This window comes from Vipera ursinii, assembly GCF_947247035.1.
Source record: "Vipera ursinii genome assembly, chromosome: 1".
Taxonomy (NCBI): domain Eukaryota; kingdom Metazoa; phylum Chordata; class Lepidosauria; order Squamata; family Viperidae; genus Vipera; species Vipera ursinii.
In genome coordinates this window covers 77,733,545-77,757,422 of record NC_139512.1, presented here as the reverse complement: position 1 = coordinate 77,757,422, position 23,878 = coordinate 77,733,545, and the positions used below count along the sequence as shown (strand labels likewise).

The window sequence follows — 23,878 nt, the reverse complement described above, 5'->3', positions numbered from 1 at the left end:
CTATGCATAGAATATATGTTTCAATATGAGATACCTATATCAATATAAAGTCTTTGGCATACAGATTGAATTTATTTCAGCATATATAATTCCATTTAATGATTTATATTATATTGTCCATGGTTCCTGATATCTTACTTAAGCTCTAGTTTAATGATTCTTGACATTTTAACATGAGAGATGAAATGCAATATATTTAATATTTGCAAATAATTAATGATAGATTAGACATTTTAAAAATCCGGGGCTATTTATCTGTATTATAGTCTTTCATTTTTTTTCTATTTCTCTTTTGTATTTGTTTTTATATTTTCTTTACAATGTCTGATGCATCCCCATAACAGAACTAGTTTTAACATGACAGATAATGAAATCAGTTATTCGAATGGAAAGACATCTAAATAAGTATTCCTGATTCTACAAAACCTTTTTTCATTTCAACATAATTTTTATTTTTATTTTTATTTTTTATTTTTATTACATTTATATCCCGCCCTTCTCCGAAGACTCAGGGCGGCTTAGCATAATTACTGTATGGCATGCTTTAGTCTAATGGCAATGAATCCTTTGACAGGGATATATTACATGGATGAATATTAATTTAAGTCTATTGATGAAGTTAAAGCTGACTCTCCTTAGAATGCTGGCTAAGTCAATCCCAGCAGGCAAAATCCTTCTGAACTGCAACTGTGGGTCCTATCACTAGGGCAACTTTTAGATTGCTAAGTCTTCACTCAACACTCTTGCACTAGGACTTTCTGCTTTTCTGAAGCAAAGTCAACATTAACTGCTTCAATGTACTCTGAATCTAATACATTAAAAACAGGAAACAGACTCTAAATCTGCCAATGGTTGGTGGAAAATTAGTAATTATTTATAATTTTCAAGTTATTTCAGAAAAGTGACAGAAGGGAGTGGGATAAAGGAAAATGGTTCCTGGAAAGTACCAAAATACCATTAGCACATTGTGTGTGATTTTTTTGGATGTTGATGATACCTCGGAGAGATGCTGAGCAGAATGGGATTTTGGACTGGTATTAAAAACAATCTGTCTAGCAAGGAATAGCCCAGAAATCTCCACTTAATTTCCTGGTAAACCAGCCATTAACATCTTGTACTATAGAACCAAAGGATGAAACCGGTCTGTAAAATGGAAAGTCTGATTTTGGAGTGCAATAAGAAATTGAATTCTTTCCCATATGTAGATTTTATATCTACTATATATATGAGTAATCAAGGAAAAAATAAAAGCCAGTCAAGTGTACTAAAATACACAGTATTTTACTTCCCTTTTCTGTAATGTTGGCTATGTTACCTAATATTCTGAGGATATATTGACATTTATAGCCTGTTAATGGAGACAAGAAGATGTGGGCAAGAATGTATAGGAGGGTGAAGTCAAATTCAGTTATCTCCTTTATCTTTTATGTCGAATAGGGAAGATTGCAGGTAGCTACACTTCTGTCTTTGTTTGAATAGGAGTTGAAGCTTTGCATGATTAAGCATCCTGATAAATTTAATCAAGCATGTAATCAAGCAAACATGAATCAAAGCTCTCTGCAGGTTCTCATGCACAACACCTTGAGAGGCATAAAAAAATAATAATAGGGATGACAGATACTGGAAACTGGAGCTGTGTTGCTTTTAAGTTTCTAGGGAAAGGTTTGGTTTACAATTTGATATGAGACAAGAAGAATAACCACATGTGATGCCATTCGGTGCTTTAAATCACACCTTCTGGATTGGATGAGAACTGTGCCATCCCATGATGCAGAGCATCTGAACCAGATGAAGTCAAGCACCTTTCCAGAGACCAACAGTACAGTCAGTACAAATATTGCAAAATTGTGAAACACCATTAGAAATGCAATAAAAAAAACCCCAGAAGCCTTTTTCACTAGGAAGTATAACTTCTAGGAAACTGAGGGCAGATTTAAACACACTACAAAATAAGTTCTGAAGTTCCTTCAAGTGTCCCATTAGCTTTATATGATCATAGTATTCCCGCCTGACCTTACAGTCTCTGCCAGCTGCAGCAATTTGTGGTCACTGACTAATCTACAATTTATAACTCTGCTTTCAGCACCTTTGTCTCCCCCCTCCCACTTTCCACACTATTTAGCATAGTGATTGATAATACGCACAGACACAGATTTTTATGGGAAGCCAAACATTATTGTCCATTCCTGTAAGCTGACTGGAAAATAACGCAGGGAATCTGGAAATTCAGTAGTTTGCTTATTACTCAACGTGATTTGTGTGGTGGCTGGGTGTGAACTGGTATCTTATGATTAAGCACAGGTTAATGTTATCTCTTCCCCTGCACCCACTCCATTTTAATTTTACCTGAATGTCAGATCAAACTTGAAAATTGGTGTTTTGTACTATCCCTGGCTGTCAGGTATCTCTAATTTGAAGTTAAGTTTTGAATTGCCCTCTGGCCCTTTTTATTCTTGTATTCTGATTCACACCATATGTTCAGGTTTTTAGCTTTCTACAACTGTGCCTGATATGGTTATTGCCATCTTCAAAAAAAAAGTGAAAATACCTCTTTTTAGATCATTGCAAAGTGTTCAGTTCTTCTGATGAACAAGTCCTTCTTTTCAGCCAAAACCTGTTATCTTCACTTAAACATTTAAGAGTTTCCAAATTGAAAGTAATTTCACGGTAGGTTTTCAGATATAGTTATGGAACAAAATGCCTATAAACCCAGAAATTGATATCTGGAAGAAAAAGCTATATCATCTACTGTATATCTATATTATCTATATCATGTATATATGTGTATAACATCTATCTATCTATCTATCTATCTATCTATCTATCTATCTATCTATCTATCTATCATCTATCTAAAACATTTCCCTCATCTTTTCATGTGTATTATAATGGATGCCTTGTGCTCATCAGATTGGAGAACTTGTGGTAGTTGACTAATGTTAGTACTTCAGTGATTGCCACAAAAGGTTGAAAGGGGACCTATTAAACGAATTCATTAAAAAAACAATTTACAGCACAATCTTAAGCACATCTATTGAGAGACAGCTTCTGTTCTTAAGTACCACTTGGACAAGTCCTTGATATTATATAGCATTATTTTAATGGCTCCAATTCTCCTATGTATAGAAGATACAATCAGGAGCTGAAGAATGTGAGGTGATCTTAAAACATCTAAGATTTTACTAGGGTTTTTTCCTCATTTTTTTTAAAAAATGGGCTGTTTTCTTCACACTGTTGTCAGTATTAACAGTATTAATGGACCAGAATTTTTGTTGCTAAGTGAAGCAGTTGTTAGCGATGGCACATTTGGTAATCCCAGTGCCATAGCTATGCCGCAATCTCATACTCCTGCCCTGCTAGGCTTGCCTCTGCTTAACTACCCCCTCCAGCCTATCTCCCATCCCTATCTCTTGTTCTTTTGGCCACCCTGCCCTCCACCACCCTGGTACCCTTTATCCCCCCCCCAACATACACACACATCCCCCAGCTGATCTTTGCTGTCTTCTTCTTTCCACTGATGGTGAGGGGCACTGGCCAAGACAGCTGCTGTTGTTTTGCATCCTAAAGCCTTGTGAAGTCTCATTAAAAACTTGCAAGGCTTCAGGGAGACCACACAAAGGCCTTGCATACAGCCAGCAATGCTTGAGGTAGGCATGCCTCCTCAGCAGCAGAAGGAAGAAGACAGCGGGGTGTGTGCGCGTGTGAGTAGATTTCATGGTGGCCTAAAGGGCAGAGATAGGAGAAAGATGGTTTGTAAGGGCAGCTGAAGTGTACACTGCAGTTGTAAATGCGGGCAATTTTTATCACATGAATGTGGGAGTGCGGTAATGACCATAATTTTGAGAACTCATCATAACTGCCATTTGTTATGCACGACTGTAATTTTTAATGGTCGCTGTGCAAATGGTTGCTAAGTGATGACTACCTGTAGATAGATCAACCAACGGATAATAGAAAACAGCAGCATTTGCCTGCGACTATTCAAGCAACTCGAAGTGGCTTAAAATATACAATTTAGAAAATGATTCATAATCAATGCAATCATTACCACAGGAAAGCATTACTATTTTAAAAATCCATGAACACTGAAAAAGCAACAGGGTAAGGGCATACTTTGTGTGTGTGTGTATGCTACTCCATTGAGTAGGGATGTTCCTGAGAAGCTTATTCCTCAAGGCCCAGTTCTTGATTTACCATGGAGTGAGTACTCAAAGCATTGTCTTCCTTTTAGAGTATGTAGGTGAGCAGATTCTGCCTGGAAGGGATGATCCTGAAGGCAACAAAGATCCAAACTGCATAGGGTTTATAGGTAATCGCCAGCACCTTGAAGTAGATCCAGAAGCTAATGCAGATCTATGCAGATTCTGAGGAGAGAGACAGGCAGACATCACTCTTAATAGAGATGTTATATCCAGCATTTCTGCAACATGTGGGAAGCCCTATTTTGCTAAACCTCTACTGCCTATCAGCAGTTTCTCCAGAGCCAGGAGAAAGTGGGGGGGGGGGCGAAGCAAGACTCTTAGATGGTTTCTAAGGCATCTTCAAAGAGAACCCCAGATAAAGCAATCTGCAAGGTAATTGAGCCTGGAGTCACTGCCTTCAACATCAGGAAAGGGCATAATCGATAGACCTGCTGAAGCTGGCCAAAGGCACCTTTGGATACCATTTCTATCTGCCATCCCACAGGCATAACAAATCCCAGAATTCCCAGACTCCTTAAAAAAGGGACTCCATCTTAATGCAGTCTTACTATTTCCAAGATTCTGCATTAACACCCAGACTAGCTTTAAAGACATCTCACTACAATTCATGTAGCTCTTGATACCCTGATCTTACCCACCTGAGTAGGATTTGACAGTCCCATATAAAACTGTAACAATAATAAGTTGGAAGGGACCTTGGAGGTCATCTAGTCCAACCCCCTGCTCAGGCAGGAAACCCTATACCATTTCAGGCAAATGGCTGTCCAGTCTCTTCTTAAAAACTTCCAGTGTTGGAGCATTCACCACCTCTGGAGGCAGGTTGTTCCACTGGTTAGTTGTTCTAACTGTCAGGAAGTTTCTCCTTAGTTCTAGGTTGCTTCTCTCCTCGATTAGTTTCCATCCGTTGCTTCTTGTCCTGCTTTCAGGTGCTTTGGACAATATGTGTTCTCATATAGGCTGTGCACACACCTGCACTTGAATACTTGTCTGTTTCAACAATCGTATCTCCTGGCAGTCCATATGGCTCCCTTAGGAATTGTCGCACTGTCTTTCAAGCCCTAAGAATTGGCGCGGATAGCAACCTACATATTAATTCTATATCAACGTGTATTCGTTTCTTTCTCCTCCGTCCCGTCTGAATTTTCCCTCGCTCGACTCCCCCTGGATGGCGGCTGTTTAACCTTCTCTTTCACCCTCTTTATTTTTTAACGTTCAGAAAGTTCAATCCCAAAGGTTCTCCTTTCCCTAACTGTCACTCCACTCATCTAGAACAGCGTTTCCCAACCTTAGGAACTTGAAGATGCGTGGACTTCAACTCCCAGAATTCCCCAGCCAGCATAGCTGGCTGGGGAATTCTGGGAGTTGAAGTCCACGCATCTTCAAGTTCCTAAGGTTGGGAAACGCTGATCTAGAACAAGGGCGAAAAGTTTCCTGAGGGAGATCCTCGAAGTCAAGAGCCGGAAAAGGTAGACACTCGCGGTGAGGGAGGACGAGAGAGAGAGAGAGAGAGAGAGAGAGAGAGAGAGAGAGAGAGAGAGAGAGAGAGAGAGAGAGAGAGAGAGAGAGAGAGAGCGCAACTGCCCGACGAGGAAAGAAAGACAGTAAACAGAGAAGTGGCCAAGGCAATCAAGAGATTAAAATAAAAAAAAAGCAGACGCCAAGCAGGACGCGCCCGCTCTCTTCTGCGCGGGACTGAGAGCCACGAACAATGCATGGAAGGGACGGCGCAAGGGCCCGGGGGCGGGGCGGGGCGGAGCTAGCTGCAGCTGGCGACTCCGGCTCTCTCAGGCTGCTGGGCAAAAGGTTCCGCCGCCCCGTAACGCCGAGAGGCTGCTGCAAGAGAGAGAGAGCGCCTGGGACCGAGCGCCAACTTGAACGCCGGCGGCAGGCAGCCGAGGTCTGCAACCAACGTCTTAGCGGCTTATGCCGAAAGTTGCCCTTGGTGGTGGTGGTGGGAAGCTGTGCTAAGCGCTGCCTGCGAGCAGGAGATCGCGGGGCGGGCTGGATTGTCTCCCGCTACTCTTGAGGGTAAGACAACCTGGGAGAGAGCGCGTCTCTCTCTCTCTCTCTCTCTCTCTCTCTCTCTCTTTCTCTCTCTCTCTCTCTCTGTGTGTGTGTGTGTGGGGGGGTCTTCTCTCTCCTCAATTACTTTGCCCCCCCTCCCCCGCTGAAACAGCTTCTCGCCACCCACCCGCCCTGCCTTCCGCGCAGCGGTTCGGCTGCTGCCCCGGGCGCTGCTTCTCGCAGGCGCGCCCTGGAGTTCTCACGTGCTCCAGAGATCGCTGGGTCTCGGGTCAGTTTTTCTTTCCACCCCCCACACACTCCCCGGAAGGCGAATAAAATTAGTGACACTATCCCCCCCCCCCCGGAGAGCTGCGGCTTCTCCGGGTCTTCTGAACAAGCCCGTACTGACAAACGGGCGAGCCCTTATCAAGCCGTGAAACCTCCCAGGTGCTTAAGGAGAGACCCGGCTCTTCGCTACTCAGCGGCTGCCCAAAGGCGCCACCCAGTCCTCAGCCTGTCGCTAGAGGGATCCCACCGGCTTCCTCCTTCCCTCCGCCGTCTTTTACTAAGTTCCTCGTGATCTTTCTTTCTCACTCCCTACCAAGGGTCCGAAAGCGGGAGGGCAGGCGGGCTCTTAGTTCTCCTCGAGGTCTTTTACTCCACTCTCTTATTTTTAAACTCGCGTTTTACGGTCGGAGCTTAAGGTCTCGGGAGACTGCCCAGATGTGAAGTTTGGTGTGGATTCCCTCGCCGCCCCCCCCAAACACTTTATCGCGACGCTCCCCGTTCAGCTTTCTTCTCTCTTCTTCATCCTGAAGTTACAAAATCTACCCCGAATTCCTTCTGATGTTTCCTTTTGTAAAAGGAAATGGTAAATGACCGCCTTCCTACGTTCCCGTCGGTTGTTTTCTTAAGAGTCAATTGAGGCTGAGTTTAATTGGTAGGGGGTGTGCTCCGTCCTCCACCCTCAGAACTTTTGGGGCATTTGAAGTCGGTATTTTAAGCGAGGAAATGGAGGCAAAGGGAAATGTGTTTGCTGTTTGTTTTTCTTGAAGAGTCCTCCAGATAGTGGGCTATGCAGGGCTTCTTCCGTCCTATTTCCCCCTTTCAAACTTGATGCGCATGCTTTGCTTTCAGTTGTGCTTAGATTTGATAATAGAAAAGAAGTTCTTAGAGATTCTGGATTATGCGAATCAAACTAAATATTTCCTAAATACTATAGTTTTTTGGGGGGCGGATATCCTCCCCTTCTGCTACAGTTCATTTTCATATTCAATTTCCTACCCTTGTTCAACAAAGCCTGCATTTTAGCTTCCAAAGCTAATTTAGTAAGCTGTTGCTCTTGTCTTTTTAAGTTTTATTATTTCTACTAATGGTAATGGTAGAAGTTTTTCTTCTCCAAAGAATTACTTTCTTTCTGCAAGTAGTCCTATTATTTTATCTGTGCTCTAGCACGGATCTCCACATGGCTAATAAGCATCACATGCCAAATGCATGTTTTTAACATTGGTTAAAAGTTCAAGAAATAACTGTAGTAATCATTCAGTAATATCTTTGCAACACCCTCCTGCCCTGCAAAGAGCTAGCAAGCAAGCTGAGTTGAAAATGTGGAGAACAATTGCCTATATCAGGGGTGTCAAACTCAATTTCATTGAGGGCCGCATCAGCATTGCGGTTGCCCTCAAGGGGCCGGGTGGGTAAAGCCAGGGTGGGCGTGGCCTACTGGGTGGGCGTGGCTAGAGTGCGTATGGCCTACTGGGTGGGCATGGCCAGCTCCACATCGTTCGCATCAAGGGTGCCTTTGGGGGCCTGGGCAGGAGTGGGACAGATCTGAGGGTCTCTGGCAGGAGGAGGGTCTCTGGGCCAGGGCCAAGGCAGTGGGGGCCGTTCCCTCACTGTTTCCAGGATGGCTTCGCGGGCTGCATGAAACCACTTCGCGGGCCGGATCTGGCCCCCGGGCCTTGTGTTTGACACGTCTGGCCTATATAAATGTATTTGTGAGAAGATGACATTTGCCTTCCATCCTTCCAAGGTAGGTAAAATGAGGACCCAGATTGTTGGGGGCAATTAAGCTGACTTTGTAATAATGCCGCTTGGGGGGTGTGTGAAAGCCCTAATAAGCAGGCATATACATAGAATGAAGGCTACTGCTAAGCTTGTAAGCCGCCCTGAGTCTTCGGAGAAGGGCGGGATATAAATGGAATTAAAATAAAAATAAAAATTTGTGTAATTTGTAGTTCTCAGTCTTGCTTTCTTCCTTTAACATGTTTGTACAGTTCATATTTCCTGAAACCTTCAGTTTTGAAGTAGCCTTTCCCTTTCCCAGCTTGCTGTCCCTCCAGACATTACTGGAGTATAATTCCCAGCACTCTAGCCAACTGCTGTTGGAGGCACCAGAAGGGGAAAGGTTGTTAAATGAGCGTGCTTATCTTTGCATTTGTCAGAGTTAATAGAATTGTAGTTCTCAATAATATTGTGAGTGTTATTTCTACAGATGAGTTTAGGAAAAAAAAGGCAATGGTTACCCATCTGGAAAATTCCTTATGAAACTAGCTGGACAGTGGTATAATTTATCCCGAAATTTCTACCTCTTCTCCTTGAGGCTGTATGACATGCCTTACCTAAGAAATGTTTTTAGGCATGGAGTCAGTGGTGGGATTCAGCCAGTTCGCACCAGTTCGGCAGAACCGGTAGCTAATTTTTTTTGTTGCCCAGGCCCAGAATGGACTTCCGGAAGCAGCATCCGCACAGAGAACCAGTTGTTCACATATTTGAATCCCACCACTGTATGAAGTATAGGCTGAGCTGCAACCAATTCAGGCCTCAGGACTCAGGCCATGCTAGTTGAACCAGGGCTTTTTTTCTCATAGAACGCTCAGAACGGAGTTCCGGCACCTTTTTTGGATGGAACCTTGTAGGGTAGGCAAGGCGGGTTGTATGACGTGTGAGTTCTGGCACCTTTTTCTTTTACAAAAAAAGCCCTGAGATGAACAAAGAAAATTAGCGTGAGAGATGGAGATATAGGATTCAATTTGGATCTATCACCAGGACCAGAGGTTTAGTCTTCGTGCTGGATGGGCTACAGCATGAGTCCAAAAGATGGGAAAATAAATCACTGATCCTGGTGACCAACCCAGTTTGGATCCTGCAACATTATCCTGGAATGTGCATATCTGCCTTCATTCGGTGGAGATGTGGTTTAGCAATGTGGTGCCCTCTTACATATGAAGAAATGTAGGTGGTGTTTGTGTGGGTAAAATATGGACTTGTCCAAAATAATTTAAACCTGGTAGGGCAACACTATGTCACATTCCTTATTGTACATGGTCTTCCTGGTCAGGGACCCCAGTAGAGGACCTTTGCTGATACAGAAAAAACTAAGTAGGGTTAGATCTTGTTACTGCTTGAATAAGAGACATCAGGAGATGCAGGACTTGTAGACTGGATGAGGAATTTGGAAAATATGTTCCATTGCATGTTAGTTGGGCATAAATGATTAGAGATAGGTGGTTCTGTAAATAACCAAGCCTTATGCTATGAAGGGCATTATAGATGATGACCAGCATCTTGAATTGCACGTGGACATTGACTGGCAGCCATTGCACTCATATAATCATATGGGCATAAGAAGTGTTAATTATTGCTTGCATCACTGTATTTTGGACCAGATGTAATTTCCAAATAATCTTCAAGGGTAGCGCCATATAGTAGAATACACCAGCATAACCATGGAGCAAAACTGAGCTATGAGAAACCTTTCAGAAATGCAAAATTATTTCAAATTGTCAAGTGAATGCTGTGATTGAAGAAAAAAACCATTGTTTGCTAAGGGATGTTTTTTTTTTTGTCAAAAACTATATATGGTGTAAAACGTGGTCATGTCACTCTGGGATCATGTTGGAGATGACTGTAAATCCTGATCGGTAGTGGCAACATGACCATTGGAGGGCAACTGTTGGAATTTTGAATTAATAAGTTTGGGGGGGATCCATCATAAGTTGAGGACTTCCTGTAAACATGGAAACACTGATTGTGCCTGAGGTGGGAGAATTACAAAGACTAATTCTCTCTCTCAGGTACAGATGCAAAAGTAGCAAACAACCTTTTTGTCCCTGAGAATCATACATGGCAACAGATGATGAATTTATATCTCAGAAATCTGCCAGTTGATGAATGCTCTCATGTACACACATAGCTGCCTCCTCTATCTCTAGATATAGGTAGTTCTCATTTAGTGACTGCCTTAGGTAGCAATCATTTGCAGTTGCAGCAGTGATGAAAACTTAACTTCCAACCAGTGCCATTTATAATCTTTGTAGCATGTCTCTCTGTCACAAAACCATTACAGTTTGTGTGGATTGTTTTGTGTCTTACCCATTCCACCGTCTCCCGAAAGGGTAGAGAGATTGCTTAAATAAGCTCACTCTTCCTGAGTTGCTTTTTCCCCATTGCAGAGCTCCCTAAAAAGTGCTAACTGCATGTTAACAAGTTCTCTGTGCCTTAAATTAGTTGATTAGAATCGTCTGCCTTTTTGCAGCTCTCTGAAACTAACACCCTAATCCAGACATGTCATTGCGCAACGTATCAGCACTGTTTTGCCATTGCCGGCAATGGGGTGGGCGCAGTTTCCGCATGACGCATTGGGCCCATGGGCCGGCAGTTTGACAACCCTGTCCTAATCAGTTTCATATTAAGAGACTTCTTTTACCTCCTAAGCAACAGGCAAGGAAGATGTTGGGCAAACATCCTGGCATATTCCTTTCAATATGTATTTCCCACTGTGTGCCTATTTACTCGCTTGTAATCCCTTCCTCTCCAATGAATGTAAATGCAAACATTAATTCTCTTTTTTCTAATTATCTCAGCATTGAGGTGAACATTCCAAAAGTTTGGGAAGTGGAGAAAATGGGCTATAAGATTTACCCAGCTTCTTTATGAGCTGAGTCCTGAAATCCTTTGCTACCATTTGAGCTCAGTTAGCTGGCGTGATATCCTTCTGACACTAAAGCAAACAAAAGTTGTAATATTGTAAGCACAGTCATATGATTTTTTACTTAATAATTGCTTCACTTAATGACTGAGTTGTTGGGTCCAATTGTGGTTGCTAAGCCAGCACTACATATAGATAATTAAAATACCACTAGTTCTACCCACTTTATGCCTGTTTTCTCCTACTAGATCTTAGCAATGAAGAGAAGACTGCAGTTAATATAAAGCCTAGTGCAGCCAGGGATTTGGTTATCTGAAAAAGCTTCTTTTCTGCCTGCCCAGCAGTCAAGATTGAATGGAGATGGATTATCAGATGTTCGCTACGCAGCAACTCAAGAGATAGCTTTCTTGAGACACATGCCCCAATAATGGATTTTATTTTGTCTAGGGTTGGCACTGACCCTAGTTATTTTGGCATTAATTATAAATATACTTGTTCATCTAGACTTTTTGATTGAATATCTTCTGTTCTGAGTGTGTCAGCCCTTAATATGATGATGCCAATCTATTTATTTGGTAATTTTTAAAATAGCGTTTGTGTTCTGGTAGCTCACTCTGGAACTACTATCTGTAGAACACCCTTCCCCCCAGAGACTTGCCAGTCCCCCACTCTTCTATAAGGCCTGTTCCCATGAGTGTTGGAGTGGGGTGAGCCTGAAGCAAAGGCACAGTGTGGATGTGTGGGAGAGTTCTGCTCTGGGTGCCATGAGTTTTTAATAGATTTTTTTATTAGATTTTTATTCTGATGGTTTGTGGGTTTCTGTTGTTTTTACCGCTTGTGTGCTGTCCAGGATTGTGGTTTCAATATAGGTAGATATATAAGTCTTAATGAATAAATCAAAGCAACTAGCTAACTAGTTTTTTCGATCTATAGTATCTATGAAAGAATGGATGAATGCATGAATGGTTTGGCAATGGAAGAAAAGCCTGTAATGGAGATTTGAGTCACGTGGCGTGCGTCTTCTCCTATCACCCATCTGCCAGTCATTTTGCTTGGGAACAGTGTAGACAATTTCCCTAAATCATCTTCTCCGATATATTGCAGTAGAAGCAGGAACATGAGAGAGGAGCCACTTTGGATGGAGGGAGCAGAATAACAGGTGGGTGCTATTCCCAGTGTAGTTGGTAGACTGGGATATATAGGAGACTTCCAAGGACTCTGAGCAACTCCTGGTTACCTGTAGGTGATTTATACAACGAGGATAAGTTCCACACTTCAAATGTATGAATTCACCATGTTTCATGAACATCAGATGAATTCAGATCCAGTCTTGAAATGAAACTATTCTTTGTTGCTGAGACCCTTTTGAACAATGCCCACTTAATGAAAATTTAAATATTTCAGAAGAGCTAGCTAGAGCAGGAAAAAAAAAACAATTTTGGACAATGAAAATCTTTCAACGTAGGCACAATTACATTTACCAGCACAAGACTCCCATCCCTGACTTGTTGAGTCCTGATGTGTTTAACAGTCAAATGTAACTACTGTTACTTCATAGAGATGTTGGTTTTGAAAGTAGGCCCCATTTTATCTATCTCTAGTACAGTACAACATCTTTATCCCAAGATGATGTCATGTTTGGCTCATTGTTTAGTGTTACAGTTTTCATATGAAGTGACGGAAAGAAAAAATAATGAAGTATATGTTTATGAAACTGCTGACCAGATCTAACTTCCTTCCTAAGTTCTATGTATGTGTCTGTTTAGTTACTACACTGCATTTTACCTTTAAATGGAAGTAGACAGAAGAGTAGTACAAGTTAAAAATGAAAATAAAACCACCATAATTTTAGTTCATTTGTTTTATTTTGGGTCACTTCAGTTAAGACAGTCTGGTTCTTATTTTTAACACTGTGTGACAAATCTGCTTTGCCTTCCATGTTGAATTATAGCTTCATTCAATCCCTGCTTTTTTTCTTATTCAACTCTTATGAGGTCAGTAAATCACAAAGAAGGATTTAGTATAGAATGGGCTTGAGTAAATAGATGATGTTAGTTGTTTTTATATTTTGCTAACTTACGTCTGTCACTGAGGCTTTGCCAACTCAGTGTTCTTCATACTTCCAAGAAAAAAGAAGAAGAAGAAAAGCTGGCATTCTGGTTTTATCATGGCTATCCTTCCACAGGCTTCTGGGCTTTTTATCCTGCCAGTTAATATAATTCAAGTGGGCTCTCAAGGGCAGTGTTTTTCCGAATGCCGACTGGAATTGTACTAAGTGAAGCCATACTGTACTTCGATGCACTTCGGTTGACAATAGCAGTAAATTACTCATTCCCTTGCTGACTTCACTATACTGTCAATGATCAAATCAGTTGCATTTCTGTACATTTGGATTTGCAGCACATGATAAGGTTATGGAGCTCAGAAATTCATACTTCATTGGATACAAATGTAGCAGCATGTGCAATCTGTGTTGACTATTTATTTATTTATTTCGAATTATATACCACCCTTTTCCCGAGGGACTCAGGGCGGTTTACAGGGCAAATTAAAACAGTACAATATATACAGGTTAAAATAAAATTAAATTAAATAGCCCCAAAATAATTAAAATTAAAACCTTAACCCCAAACCCTCAGTCCAGGCCGGCAAGCTCGAATAGCCAAATTTGCACATTATTTCTTTAGTATACTGAATAAAAAATTGCACACACTTATATATGCTCAGTTTCATGGAGCAAGAGAATGAACAATTGCAAAAAGGGAAGACTTGTGTGTGATGTTTTGGTTTGTGGACAGTTATCTTTCATCATTGCTTACTGTATGATGAATGAACTTTCTCAAAATAAAATAGTAACAGTTGTGATAGTACTTATCTTGAAGCTATTAAAAAGTGAAACATCTACCCTATTCTAATTTTTGGCTCTTGGAGAAATGAATTTTGCTAGGGAGTATTTGGCCAAATTAAACACGCACAGACAGTTTGAAGATTGTATGTACTGATAAAGAATTTTAGCTGGTAAACAAGTAATAGAAATGATCCAAATATAATTCTTTATATGAAGAAAACCCATTTACCTCCAAATAAATGATCAGATTTTGTGTTTAAGGAAAGTGGGCAGAGCCACATTTGACTGAACATACTTGAAAAAGGACTGATGGGTGTCTTCTATAGCTAATAGTGCAAGGATCTACATATGGTTGGTGAATGCAGTGTCTCAAAACAAGAGGGGGAAGGCTGAGAGAACAGATTTTATGTGAAACTCTGGGCCAGCAAGTAGGCTGGAGCTGGCTGCTATCTGAAGAAGAGTAATTACGTGAGAGCTAACTACTTTTTACATAGCTTCTCTTTTAAAAGATGTGCATATTTTAAAACTAGAACTCTAAATAGTTTTCAGATTCAAATAAATGTGTAAATATCCCTTCTGGCTTGAAGTTGCATCATGGCATGCTTATTTTTGTTGTATATTTTGCAGAGTGAAAACCAAACCCAAACCAAAACTCCCATGGGATATATATCTGCCTTGCATAAGCAATGAACTTGAGTAGAATCTGAGGGAGAAAGACTATGCAGTCTTCATGATAAAACCTTGACTTTCAAGGGTGTACTTTTAAATTCAGCACAGACTGCCTGTTCAGTTTTATTTCTGACTAGCATTGTTATATTTTAGTTTATATATGGCCTAATTTGCACATAGTGCTAACCAAAATGGATATTTTCACATATTGCACTAAAACTATTATGATGTTATCAATCTCTACTTGAAACACTTCCTAATTAGATCTAAAATGTATTTTCTACTTTGTGACCACACATTATTAACAATTCCTGAGCGAGTGATCCCGTTCCATTCATTATCTACCATTTTCTGCAGCTACGTTTATTTGGGTTCCTTGTTCATGACCTTATATTTCTTCCTATTAAAATTAATTTTCTTTTGAAAACTCATTTCATTATGTTCTACCATATATTTGCCTCACTTCTCATTGCTTGCTTTCAGCTTGTGAGGCCGGTGTGTGGTGCAATTAGTTCACATGGTATAATAAGATGGAAGGTTTGTTGTCACTGTGAGTTGGGGGGGTGGGAGCACGAAGGGAGACTCAGCTAATCTCAATGTATACATGGTTGTACTTTGACAATAAAGGTTCATTCATTCATTCATTCATTCATTCAACCCATATTATTCTAGCTACCATGAGAGTATGGTTGGACACGAACCAGTTGCAAGGATGGTTGTGGACGATAGATGTTGCTTTAATGTTTTCTCCTAAAGATGGTTTGTGTATTTGGAATATCTCCCTTGAGTTAATTTTCTTCCTATCTAAGTATGACGGAATAATCTATTATGCATGTATCCTGTCTAGTGGCTGTTTTGATTCCTAACCTTTTAATATTAACTCTCCACAAACCTCTGGGAAAAAAAAACAACGGATGGCAAATTCTGTTTGTTGACATCGGAAGAGATTCGTTCTCCAGATGTCCTGAAATATCTGTTGTTGGATGGGGTAGTTATCTGAATTAGACAATAACCAAATCTCATAATAGCTTCAGTTAAGGGAACATCTCATAAGAGAAAAGAAGTCACATTCCATTTTTGTTCTTTTTTTTTCTGTAGTGGAGATTTGGATGTTTGATTTGTGCCCCAATCTCTGGAGGGAATCAGTAGGATAGAGGCCAACACCATTATCTTTATTATTATTACATTGCTGATATTAACACTGTCATCTTTGCAATAGTGGCAAATATCTGTAGCTTGGGTGTAGGATGAGGGTGAAGGTTTATTCTCTGAGCTTGGGAGTTCGTTTTTGAACGTTTCATTACTCTCACGGTCATGCTTTTTATTTAGTGCTGGTATTATAAACTAAAACGGTTTGGCTTACTCCAACCATTGATGCCACTGGTAATACGTCCTGCTAATTAGTATTCACTGAAGGTTCTAATTTAATTTACACCTTAATTAGGTGTTTGGTGTCTTTATTTATTTTTTTATGAAAATTATTTGCCACCCATCTATCCAATGACTCCTCGGTGGTTTACATCACCCCAGAGCTTACAACAACATCTTAGAAGATCCTGGCTAGGATATTGTTGATTGTATTGGGTGAACCAAGAAAGATGTTCTCTTTAAACCCAAATTAAAACTGACCAGGTTTAATGTGTTGCTTAAATGCAAGAAATGTCTTGGTTTTTTAACTAATTCTGTCCTCTCACTAAGCAGAGAAGAAGGAAAAAAAAGTCTTGAGAAAAAAAGCCCGAATTTTGTTTTGCACTGAGTTACTTTATTTTGTCCTGTCCACAAAGTTGTCAGATCCTCTCAGCAGCTGAGTCTTAAGTTATTAATCTCCCCCTCCCATTGGTTGTCTGTTTCATTTCCCTCAATGATGGCTAATGTTATGAATGGCTTGCAAATCTATGTACAAAGCATGGAACTGGAGTGACCAGAAATTGGACCGGGTTCCATGGCCTACATTGCCTTTCTTGGAGAAGTGAATCTCAGTGATGAACTGTAGTAGCTCGCATAGATTATGTTTGGCTGATGTTGGCTTTTTTCAACTTCTGTAACAAGTGGTGTAAGAAAACGTGACAACCAATTTGTCTGAACCTAACCAAACCAACAAGATAATTGCCCTGATCTGGGCAGTTCATTAATGCGAAAGAGCAGATTTAAATAGGGAACGGAAAAATGGATTCTGTCAGTTTGTACTTGGTTTAACGGCAGGAAGGACGAGGGAGACGCGTCTTCGTTAACAGCCTTTATTTTAACTTAGCCCGGACAAACAAGAACAGTACAACATGCCTTATATAGGCAGCTGTCAAAATAGGATAGCAAATCAGCTGCGGGAATTCTTCCCGCCGAGGGACCGTGTCCAATGGGCCAGCTGGCAGTTTTTGACATTTCCCCCAGTGATAGCGCAAGCGCGTTAGCTGGGGGGAATCCCGTCAGCTGGTTTTGGCGGGCGGCCGGTGTTTTGACAGCTAGCCGCTGTCAGGGCGCATGCGTTAGTTTTGACAGTTCGCGGCTGCCGCTGCTGACAGCCCGCGGTTTGACAGCTTGCGGGCAGTGCGCATGCACGGTGTTTGACAGCTGTCAAACGGCCGCGTGTAAACGGTCTTTGGCAGGCCGCGGGGCGCAACTGCGCATGCGCGATTCCTTTGACAGCTGTCAGTGCGGCCGCGTGAAAATGGCCTGTGACAGCTGTCATTATTATTGTGAATATGCTGCACCCCTTTCCCCCCCCCTTGGTAGAACATATAACTTGAACTAAGTAATCAACTGGTGTTGGAGCGTGTTGGCGAGCTTCCGGCCCATTCAAAGTCCGTCAGGTAGTGCTGGAGGCCTCTTCGGTCGAGTGGATCTGCGAGGTGGAGGTTCTTCGTTTGTCGCGGGGGCCTCCTCGGGGGTGTCGGATTGGAGATCGGTGGGAGTAGGAATGACTTCCGGGTAAATGGTGCTGGGGGGGTCGGGATTTTCCGTCGTTGGTTCTGGCATGGTGTTGGTGGGTGCTCTGGGCCGAAGTTGATCGGCGTGCCTTCGCAGTGTGAGTCCTCCGCCAACGTTGATGGTGTAAGACGGGGCCGGTTTGATCGAGAACTACCCCCTGGGTCCATCTATCCCTTCCCCCATAATTGCGAGCCCAGACATTTTGTCCCTGAGTAAATGTTTTGTGTGGCAGGCCGTTCGGCTTTTCTGCTGCTGGCCTGTCAGGGTGCAGCCTGTCAAGGCGAGTCACCAGCCGGCGACCCCATCTGAGTTCTGCGGGGGATTTCCCGGTGGTGGACATGGGAGTGGTGTGGTGTGCGAGGAGGAAGCGGGCGAGTCGAAGGTGCCAGTTCCCGACGACCAGTCTGCGGAGAGAGTCCTTGGTGGTCTTCACCATGACCTCTGCGAGGCCGTTACTCGACGGGTGGAATGGGGCCGATGTCGCATGCCTAATACAGTTGCTCCTCGTGAAGATCTGAAAATCACGGGAGGTAAATTGAGGCCCGTTGTCAGTGATTATTACGTCTGGAAGACCATGGGTGGCAAAAACTCCCCTTAAGGCTTGGATGGTGGCACTTGTGGTGGTGCTTGAAACCGGGAGAACCTCCAGCCATTTAGAGTAGCTATCTACGATAATCAGGAAGGTCTGACCCTGAAATGGGCCAGCAAAATCGAGGTGGATGCGGGACCAGGGATTGGTTGTGACTTCCCATTTGTGTACTGGGGCATGGGGTGGGGCAGGTCTGGTTTGCTGGCAGAGATAGCAGCCGGCTACATGTTGTTCTATGTCCCTGTCTAGGGAGGGCCACCAAACATAACTGCGTGCCAGAGCTTTCATTTTAGTGATGCCCGGGTGGCCATCGTGAAGGGTTTGGATAACCTTGGTTCTGTGGCACGGTGGGACTATCACCCTGCATCCCCAGAGGATGCAGCCTAAGTGGGTGGAGAGCTCATGGCGCTTCGCAAAATATGGTTGGATGGAGGGGCTGGGGCAAGAAGATTGCCAGCCTGATGAGGCCCAGGATAGTACCCTGCTGAGGGCGGGATCTCTACTTGTGGCATGGGCAATGTCCTTGGCTGTTACTGGGCATTCCGTGAGTTCTTGTATGGCCAGGATTTGGCCAGCTGGGGCTGGGTCCGGGTCTATTTGAGGTAGTGGGAGCCTGCTGAGGCCGTCAGCATGGGACATTTTCTTGCCGGGCTTGTAAACCAGCTGATAGGAATATGCGGCTAGAAATGTGGTCCATCGCAGCATGCGCGGGGACAAAATTTGGGGAGTTTGACGGTCCCATGTGAATATTCCCAGGAGAGGTTTGTGATCCGTGTAGATTGTGAAAGGTCTGCCGTAGAGATAATCGTGGAATTTTTTAATTCCAGCTACTATGGCCAGGGCTTCCTTATCTATTTGTGCATAGTTACGTTCGGGCTTCGAAAGGGTCCTGGAGTAATATGCTATTGGAGCTTGAGTGCCGTCGTTTAGGGAGTGGCTGAGGACTGCCCCAATGCCATAAGGTGACGCATCGCAGGCGATGCATAGGGGTTTGGTTTCGTTGTAATGCGATATGGTGGTATCGCTAGAGAGCAATTGTTTCAGCTGTTTAAAGCTGTCATTGTGCACTGAGGTCCAGTGCCAGGGGGCTCCTTTGTCTAACAGCCTATGGAGGGGCTCGCTATTGTGGCTTTGCCTGGTAAAAAGGAGTGATAAAAGTTCAGGAGCCCTAGGAATGCCTGAAGCTCCGTTTTATTTTTTTGGGGGGGTGCGGCTTTGATTGTTTGTATTTTGGAATTGGTGGGGTGAATGCCTTTGCCGTCTATTCGATATCCTAGAAAATCTGTAGAGGGAACTCCGATTGATCATTTCTCCCGTTTGAGTTTTAACCCGGCTGCCCGGAACCTTGTGAGGACTTCGTGCAGCCTGGTTGCTAGGGTATGGGTGGAGTCGCCCGTGATGTGTATGTCATCAAAGTAAGGGCAGACTCCTGGGATGCCTTTAAGGGTTCATTCCATGACTTCCTGGAATATTCCAGGTGCCACGGAGATGCCAAACTGGAGGCGGTTCACTTTGAACGCCCCCCTGTGAGTCACTATGGTCTGGGCATCTGCCGTCTCCCTGGTTACTGGGAGCTGCAGGAAAGCATGTGCTAGGTCCAATTTGGCGAAAATGGAGCCGGAGCCAATTTCTGAGAGAACATCTCTCACTGATGGGACTGGGTACGCATGGGGGTTGAGCGCGCGGTTCAGGGTCGCTTTATAATCCGCGCATATTCTCACTTCCCCGTTTGGTTTGACAGGCGTCACGATGGGGGTTTCCCAAGTTCCGCTGTCAGTGGGCTCTAGGATTCCTAGATTGAGTAAGCGGTCTAGCTCTTTGTCAATTTTTTGTTTTAAGGCGAAGGGGACTTTCCTAGCCTTTATTCTAATTGGTCCTATCTCAGGTTTGAGCTTGAGGTCGATGGGGGCCCCGTTGTATTTACCCAGTGACCAATCGAAGACGTCTGCAAAGTTTTTGCAGATGTTTTCTAGCGAATGGGTGTGAATACGGTTAGTCCCTTCGAGGCGAATGCCTAATGCCTCGAACCAGTCCAGTCCGATGAGGCTGGTTCTGGGTTGTTTAGTTATTTGGGCTGTTAGGTGTCCTGAAAATTTTTTAAAATCGACCTTCAGGTTGGCTTGTCCCTTTAAATCTATTTGGGCGCCCTGGAAATCTGCCAGCATAACCTTGGAGGGTTGGATGGGGATGCGGTGATTGGCTTTGCTTGCTATCCTCTGGAGCGTGTCCCCTGACAGGATGGAAACGGAGGATCCTGAGTCAACCTCCATTTCGCAGGGGATTCCCTGGATTTTGACCCATGCTCTGACTTTAGCCCTGGGGAGGTGATTTACGGGGGATTTGGTTAGGGAAAATACGGACCCTACAACCCCCTGGGGAGGGCGGGGAATGTCAGTCCTACCTGCGGGGATCTCGTCAAGGTCGTGGAGGGTCTCCCGGTTTAGGCTGTGACAAGCGGAGCGGATGTGGCCGGTCTTGCCACAGGCGTGGCACTTCGCATTCCTAAACCTGCAAGTGGCCCTGGCATGGCCCCCGCCGCAGCTCGCACACTTCGCCCTGAAACTGGTCTGCACCTTCTTCGTGTTGGGGGCTGTCTGTCGGTCTTGGCTGCAGTTCCCTTCATGGCCGGCGACCATCCGATTGAAACGAGAGAGAATTGCGTCGACCCCGGAGTCAGGCTCTGGTGGCCCTTGGTCGAGCTCTCGGGCTTGATGGACGGAGGCGCCGGAATTGTCGCCGAACGTCTGGGGTTCGTCACGATGGCTGTCTTCATATGCCATTATCTCCAAGGTGAGCTCTGCGAGGTCCATTGTGGGCCTTGCCACAAGCTTCCTCTGCAGGCGCACGTTTTGGAGACTGGCGATGACTTGATCCCGAATTCGGTCCTCCAGGTCGCGAAAATGGCATTTGCGGGCGGCGTGCCTGACGGCGGCGATGAAGGCGGTAGATGGTTCACCGGGTTGCTGTCTTCGCCGAGCGAAGTAGAGTCGCCAGTATAGCTCTGACTGCCTCGGCATAAAGTGTTTGCTGAGGCGATCTGTGAGCTCGGCGTACGGTACTGTGGCGACCGGGTCCGGGCTGCAAAGGCCGACGGCGATGTCATATACTGCCGGCCCACTGAGGCATAGGAGCGCGGCAGCCTTGTGGCGGTCCTCCGTGATTTTGTTCACGAGGAGGTACCCCTTGACCTGGCCCCAGTGCGACTCCCATCCTTCGGGGTGGCGGACGTCGAACTCCCTCACGTGCCCTAGGTTTGCCATGCTGGGTCCGCGGTACTGTGGCACCAGAATAGCTCGCTTGTCCAGTCGGTGACTTAGCTCGTGACTTCAGCGATTTGACTGGACAGCTACGCTTCTGGGCCGTGACTTCAGCTAGTACCGGGATCCTATCCTCGTCGCCAGGTGGTTTAACGGCAGGAAGGATGAGGGAGACGCGTCTTCTTTAACAGCCTTTATTTTAACTTAGCCCAGACAAACAAGAACAGTACAACATGCCTTATATAGGAAGCTGTCAAAATAGGATAACAAATCAGCTGCGGGAATTCTTCCCGCCGAGGGACCGTGTCCAATGTGCCAGCTGGCAGTTTTTGACATTTCCCCCAGTGATAGTGCAAGCGCGTTAGCTGGGGGGAATCCCGTCAGCTGGTTTTTGCGGGCGGCCGGTGTTTTGACAGCTAGCCGCTGTCAGGGCGCATGAGTTAGTTTTGACAGTTCGCGGCTGCCGCTGTTGACAGCCCGCGGTTTGACAGCTCGCGGGCAGTGCGCATGCGCGGCGTTTGACAGCTGTCAAACGGCCGCGTGTAAACGGTCTTTGGCAGGCCGCGGGGCGCAACTGCGCATGCGCGATTCCTTTGACAGCTGTCAGTGCGGCCGCGTGAAAACGGCCTGTGACAGCTGTCATTATTATTGTGAATATGCTGCAGTACTTAAGTGAGGCAGTAAGTGTATGAACCTATCTTTGTTTTTAGTTACACCATCTGCTGCTTTTGAAAAGAACAGGGAGGAAATAAGCTGCGTTAGATCCAGACTAATGTAGATGACTTCCCAAGATTTGGATCCTTTTGAAGGAAATGAGCAGCTTTGGAGCCAGTTTTATCTGATTTATTTATTTATTTATTTTATTTTATTTTATTTTATTTTATTTTATTTTATTTTATTTTATTTTATTTTATTTTATTTTATTTTATTTTATTTATATACCGCCCTTCTCCCGAAGGACTCAGGGCAGTGTACAGGGCAATGCAATAAAATACAATGTACGAAAATTAAAAATATTAAATACTACAGCCCTATTCAATAAAATTAATACAAAACTATAAAATACCCCTAAACCCATCTTAAACCAGGATCTCGTCACCTTGCTGTGCAAGCTCTTATTTTGAAATTTTAGTCTACGGAGTAGTAATGCACGGCTGAGCTCTCAATAATCTGGCAAGGGACTCTGGGAAGCATTCACTTAATAATATGGATTCACTTAATGACCGTGGTAATACAATTAACAGCTGCTGCAAAAAAAATGTCATAAAACCACATCTGGTCACATGGGTGCCTCAACTTATGCCAGAATGACTTGCCACTGGATATTCAGTGCCAATTCTTTTGATAATACTTGCATCCTTCTGGAACAACTCTGGTGCCAAAATAGTTCTTGAAGCCATTCAGCTTGGTGTACTTGAGTTCATTTGAGATATGAACACAAAGAAGAACTAATCTGGATTAAGGCCCATTTTAGTCCATCCCCTTGCTTTTCACAGTGGTCAGCCACATGCTTCTGTGTGTTCTCAAGCAGGAGATGGAAGCAGCCCTTTCCCACTCTTATTCTCCTGTAATTGACATATGGAAATATGCTGATTCCAGCTAGCAGGCGCAAAGGTCCTACTGATTGGTAGTGATCATTAATGGAGATATTTACGAGAGCGAGATTCGAACAGCTTGACACAATGGTCAGATATGGGAGATTTCATGCTATACCGTACAATGAGCGTCTCTGCATTTGCGGAGTGGCAGAGGTAGAGGACCTGGCTCACATCTTATCTGACTGTTGCCTGTATAAGAGGGTGAGAGACAGGTATCTTGGTCTATATACCAAACGAATAACCCTTTGGGATCCCCATATTAAAATAACTTACCTTATGTCCGGCCAGAACGTGAAAATAACATTTAACGTAGCACAGTACTTAAACAAAATGATCCGGTTGAGATCTGCATATGTGGGACTGATTGGGGTAGATTGCAAGGGCGACTCCGAAATATAATGTTATCATATTTTATCTATATCTTAAATTATTGTACATTATTACAATTTCATATTAGATTGTATTTTATTACTATTTCATCTTAAACTGTATTTTATTTTAATTCCATTTTAAATTGTATTTTATCAAATTCCATTTTAAATTGCCTTTATCAAATTTTAGTAACAATTTGTTGCTGGAACTTTGCACTTTCATATGGCCCAAGGGCTAATCAATAATCAATAAAGATTAAAGATCATTAATACTATGCTGTGAGATTATTTTCTAGAGACCTCATTTACCTGAAGTGTTTATAAGTGAATCTGGTTATATGCATCTAGGTAAAATAACCAATATTTATATATTGGCTAAGGAAGCAGCAGAACACTTTATTTCTGTTCTTTGCTCCAGAGCAACATGTGTTAAAGTTTAAGCTGAGATACCCTGGGAGAGCCACATGTCAAGAACTGGCATGCTT

General features: G+C 43.5%; 1 protein-coding gene across 4 annotated transcripts in view; it reads left to right on the top strand.

The window, feature by feature from the left end:
• The first annotated feature begins 6,081 nt into the window (after positions 1–6,081).
• TSPAN18 (tetraspanin 18) overlaps positions 6,082–23,878 on the top strand; it is a 208,560-nt gene continuing 190,763 nt past the window's right edge. For 3 of the 4 annotated variants that reach the window (XM_083371077.1, XM_083371075.1, XM_083371078.1), the window contains exon 1: positions 6,082–6,230. The gene's annotated coding sequence lies outside the window, so the exon portion shown is untranslated. The remainder of the gene's footprint in view (positions 6,231–23,878) is intronic. The other variant, XM_083371076.1, reaches the window with a different exon arrangement.